Below are 5,905 nucleotides of genomic sequence, written 5' to 3' on the forward strand. Positions count from 1 at the left end.
TGAGTTTGGCACAGCTCAGTGCCATCTGCTCACTCTTGGAATCCACAGATGTTCTATACCAAAAAACTGTGTATGTTAAGGATTAACATGCTCAGTGGGCACTCAGAGCCCCACCCAGTGGAATATCTCTGTGGGTAAGCTGTGGCAGAATGACAAGGAAGGCAACCCTCCTGCTGGTGTTGATACAGGGGAGACTCTGAGAGGAAGAAAGTCTCTGCTTCCTTGAACAGTCCACTTTGCCAAAGAGCACATCTGAATGACTTGAGCTAAGAAGCAAATTGCACATCATGGAGAGAGTGAAGTATGGTGGATTGAGCATTGGACAATGAGTCCAAAAGATTTGGCCACTGTTCCTGGCTCTGTCACTAACATCCTTTGTGACCTTGAGGAGGTCATATAACTCCTTTGTGCCTTTGCTTTTCTCTTTCTAATATCACTAGCCTTTCTTATTCTTCTGTACTTTTCAGAAGGATATTTTTTCTGTAACGATTTGACTTTTCAATGTATAAACTCTTCCAGAGTATCTTGGGGGCTGATGAGCCCCATATGTAATTATAAGAAGTAAATAGAAATAGCTAGCTTCATAATTATATTAAAATCTCTCTTCAAAAGCCTTTCTTTAAAAGAAACATAGCAAACCATCTATGATGTTTTGATAATAATACATGCTTCAATTTTTGGTGGCCTAAAATATAAATATATAGTTATAATAAAAAATAATTCATTATTTATTTTTTTCATTATCAATAAATGAGTTTTCCTAGTTGTTCATCATTTTTTAATTCTTACTATTTACAACGATGGCATGAAATATAAAGAAAGCAAGCAATATAGCCCATTCCCTCAACTGGTTACGTTTGGGTCCTGTATCGAAACAGGTACTGAGTGAGAGAATTCCCCAAGTATTCTTGGCTGTTCAATTTAGATATTCTTGTATGTTCATGTCAGCACTCTACTTATTGATTTAGCCATGTTGTAATACTTGAAGGGAGGCCAAAGCCTGTGAAACAGGATCATGAATTACCTAGAGTTGTGGGGAATGAAAACAAGGTTTCTGTCAGAAGACCTTACTGTATTTCCTGTATCATCATGGCGAATCGTATGTGGGATGGATTAACATTGCCAGTGGAGAAGTGATACCCACAAGGATAACGTCGAATCTGACTTCTCCTAAGATCAGGTACCTGACTGATACGTTGGCTAGTCTGCACAGAACTAATTTTATAGGATAGCTGTCATGGGAGAAAGTGTAGGATGAGTGTAAGAACATGGATTTTGAAATAAACTGAGTTTAAATCCTGACTCCGTCATATAGTAGCTGTGTAGTATTGGCGATTTTACTAACATCTCCTTGTGCTTTGCCTTCTTGTTAGGAATAAATGGAGAGGGGGGATGGGAATAAATAGTATACCAATCCCCGTAAGGCTTTTTGTGGTAATCGAATGAGCTAATGCATGTAAGTGCTTAGCATAGTGCTACCTAAAGATTAGCTTTCTGGTGCTTGTTGTTGGTTAGATTTTTTTTTCTTTTTCCTCACGACCACCGTTTATTATAAAGGTGAACCCTGATGGACTTATTGGTAGGATTTCTGATAGCAAGCATGGGCACCAGGACCTCTAAACTTTTTGGATTCGCAGTGATGGGGATCATCTACCAGCAGGGTCCGGTCATACTGGATGAGGATGTCTTTGATCTTTTTCTTGGAAGTCTCATCCACATATTTCTGGTAGTAGGCCACTAGGGTTTTGGACTAACGGATTGCATAAATCTGGGCCACGTGACCTCCGCCCTTGACGCGGACTCAGATGTCCACGCCGGCAAATGCTCCTTGCCCAGGAGAACAGGTTCCAGAAGCTTATACTACAGGGTGCGCGGCTCGATCATCTCCAGATGCCACCCATTCACCGTGACGAGGCCATCGCCCAGTTTGCAGTGCGCCACAGCCGTGGCCGTCTTCTTGCGTCCGAAGACTTGCACGGACAGCAAAGGCCCGGTGGATGGCATTGCTGCGGGCGTAGACAAGAGATTCTCGCCGCGTGGCGCCAACGCGGCGAGAATCTCTTGTCTATGCCCGCAGCAATTTCTAAAAGATTCCTTTAATGACTCCCTATAAGGCATTTTCTAAGAGTGACTCACTTACTGCTTGATTAAGCTCTTATTACATCGTCTTGGGATAGGTTCCCACAGAAGTAGATGCTGAGATACAGACTGAGTGCAAGCCATTGATTTGGTAAATGATCTCCAAAGCACCAGAAGGACAGTGAGGGCACTGAGGGAGAGAAGGAAGCCGGTGTGTGGTGTGTTGATGAACAGGTCACCCCAAAGGGCAGCTGGGGTCTTCCCATTGCTGACCCCTACTTCCTCTTATGGAATTCCCCTCAGAAGCATCCTTCCCAAGAAGTGAGGATATTAAGGGCTGAAGACTGATGCCTGGGGGATGGTAACTTCTGGGTACTTCCATCCTGCTCAGTTTCCTCAGAAGGAAATTGCAAGAAGATCCCTTGGCAAGATCAGGAGATAGGGCCTGAGCACCATAGTGCTCCGCCGGGGCTGGCATGTGCTCCGCCGGGGCTGGCATGTGCTCCCCCGGGGCTGGCATGTGCTCCTGGGACGGATGTGTTAATTAACTCAACGGGAGGGGCACCTTTCATGATGGATATGTATATCAAATCATCACCTTGTGTACTTTAAACACCTTACAGCGTTTTATATGTCAACCATGCCTCAATAAAAGTGAAAAATCATTTTAAAAATCTCATTTAATGTTTGTAATAGACTTGATTTTTTTTAGAGCAGTTTTAGGTTCACAGCAAAATCAAGCGGAATGTGCAGAGATTTCTCCTGTGACCTCTGCTCCTACACATGCTTAGCCCCCCACCCCCATTATCCACATTCCCTCAGAGTGGTGCGTTTGCTACAACTGATGAACCTATATTGACATGTCATTATCAACCAAAGTCCATAGTTTATATTACAGTTCACTCTTGGTGTTTTGTAGCTTGTAGGTTTTGACAAATGTGTAATAACATGTATCCATCATGATGATATCATACAGAATAGTTTCACCGGCTTAAGAATCCTCTGTGCTCTGCCATTATATCCTTCCTTCCCCACTAACCCCTGACAACCACTGATTTTTTTACTGTCTTCATTGTTTTGTCTTTTCCAGAAGGTCATATAGTTGGAATCATGTAGTATGTGGTCTTTTCAGACTAGCTTTCTTCACTTAGTGATGCACATTTAAGTTTCGCCATGTCTTTTCCATAGCTTGATAGCTCTTTTCTTTTTAGCGCTGCATAATATGCCATTGTCTAGATGTACCACCGTTTATTTATCCATTCCTACTGAAGGACATCTTGGTTGCTTCCAAGTCTTGGCAATTATGAAAAAGGCTGCTGCAAACATTTGTGTAGGTTTTTGTTTAGACATACATTTTGAACTCTTTGGGGTAAATATCAAGGAGCACAATTGCTGAATCATGTAAGAGTATGTTTAGTTTTGTAAGAAATCACCAAACTTTCTTCCAAAGTAGCTGTACTGTTTGCATTACCATTAGCAGTGAATAAGAGCTCCTGCTGCTCCATATCCCTGTCAGCATTTGGTGATGTCAGTGGTCTGGATTTCGGTCATTCTAATACCTGTGTAGTGAACTGTTCTTTTAATTTGCATTTTCCTGATGACATATGATGTGAAACACCTTTTCCTATGCATATTTTCCATCTTTATATCTTCTTCAGTGAAGTATCTATTAGTCTTTACCCATTTTTTAAATTGGGTTGTTTGCTTTTTATATTGTTGCTTTTTAAGAGTTGTTCGTGTATTTTGAGTAACAATCCTTTAGCAGATATGTCTTTTGCAAATATTTTCCCCAGTCATTTAATTTTTACAGCAATCTGATTAGGTAGATTTTTAATATTATTCACTTTATACAGATGAAAAGCAGCTCAGAGATTAGTTTTTAATTACTTTTCCCAAGGTTCTGCAACTAAAAAATGGCAGAGAGGGGATATGAACCCATGTTTATATCCTGTTCGTAAAATGGAATAAAACCTAAGTTTATGGGTTTCTGTGACAGAGCTATTTTTAACATCTCTCTAAAAATAACTTACATAATACAATTAAATATAATTACTTTTTAAAATTATATTTACTTATACATTTCAATATGGAAAATCTGCCTCTTGATGGAGATGCACTTTTAAAATATATAAAATACAATAAAATATAAAAATTTTAAAGCAAGCTTTTTTTTTACCCCATCTACCTCCCCACTTCCCCTTTCCCCCTTACCCTCTGGTAATTACTAGTCTATTATTCCTGTCCATGAGTCTCTGTTCGTTTGTAAAGCAAATTTTTTAAAGTCTTTGAAGGAGGAATAAAAAAAAACGTGGAATCTATGAACGAAAAGCCCTGAGAATAGAGGAACACAATTTTATGTGCTTATAGCAATTAGAAGAGGCTAACAGAATGGCATTTAAATGCCAAATCACATTTTAATATGACTGGAGGGGAATCTGTGTGCAGTTGGAGAATGGGAGCCAATGGTGATTAATAGATGGTGCCATGATTCTTGAATGTCTGGTCCCACTTCAATACAGCAGACATCAAGGTTCAATACCAGCTTTATTTGCTTTTTTTTTTTAAAAAAAAAAAAAAAAAAAGAAAAGCTAATTAGATTCACAGCATAGAGCAGCTTAGTGTTAGAGCCCAAGATGTTTTAGGAAATATAGTGATAGAGGTGAGACGTGGCTACTGTGTGCTTTTCACTCTGCTCATTCAGTCTGGGAAATAAATAGAGGGACAGTATCTATGGATGAGACAGAATCTGTTACTTATGGGGAGAGAGAGAGACAGAGAGAGAGAGAGAGAGAGAGAGAGAGCGAGCGAGCGCGAGGGGGAGAGAGAGAGAGAGAGAGAGAGAGAGAGAGAGAGAAACATACGATGACCTCCTCCTGCAGAACCTTGTTGATTGAGTGGTCAGGTACCAGAATCATAAGCTGCAGGTCTAGGGTCAGACAGACCAGGGTGACAGCACCACTGACCCTGTGGAACCTTGTGCAACTTACCAAATATCTGTAAAAGAGGACTGAGAATAGTTCTTTTGTCGGGGTTGTGTGGGGCCTCTATCAGGCAAAGCATGTAGCTAGGCAATCATATATCCCGCTTTGCATGAGACAGTCCTGGAATAACTATAAATTGTCTGCCTTTTCACTTTTAAGAATGTCCTAGTTAGAATTATAATTAAAGGGTTACCTTATGTAGGAAGAACACTGAACACTGCTTGGAGCAAGTGAGTGTTCAATGAATGTTAGTTTATTTTTATTAAAGTTATTGCTATAATTACTATTAAGCTTTATTTATACAACATTTCTATATTACATATTTTTAGCATAAATTATAGAAGTTAAGTAAAACTAATTTTTTTATCTTTCTTAATTCATGATTTACAAGGCCTTGAGAGTAGGGATGAACTATGTTTCTATTAAAGTGTGCTACATAGAACCTTTGTGTTTCAGTGACTGATAGATGAGCTATGCATTTATACCATCAGAGTTCAGCTCAGAGTTGATTCTTCGTGATTTGGAATACAGTCCAGACATGACTGGGGAGTCAGTAAAATTTGCAACTAAAGTCTCTGTCATCAGCTTTTCTCCTTTGTGGTTTTCTATTAATATTGTGGTTTGTAGGCTACATATAATCTCCCTCTACTGAAAAGATATTTATTTATAGCATTGTGATATCAGAATCAGATTTGAAACAGAAATAAAGATATCCAATTTCTATGAATACTTCCATTATACCTCTAATGCATTCTTCTAAAATGTTATGTTGAAATTGTGGGTAACCCTCAAGAAAGTATATGCCCCTCAATAGTTAGGTTGGGTCCTCTTCATGTCTACCACCT

At 39.5% G+C, this 5,905-nt stretch overlaps 1 pseudogene; it reads right to left on the reverse strand.

Moving 5' to 3' along the window:
• Positions 1–1,532: 1,532 nt before the first annotated feature.
• On the reverse strand, positions 1,533–2,038 carry LOC105289856 (annotated as a pseudogene).
• Positions 2,039–5,905: the final 3,867 nt, after the last annotated feature.

The sequence above is a fragment of the Pteropus vampyrus genome, unplaced genomic scaffold (assembly GCF_000151845.1).
Source record: "Pteropus vampyrus isolate Shadow unplaced genomic scaffold, Pvam_2.0 Scaffold29, whole genome shotgun sequence".
Lineage (NCBI taxonomy): Eukaryota > Metazoa > Chordata > Mammalia > Chiroptera > Pteropodidae > Pteropus > Pteropus vampyrus.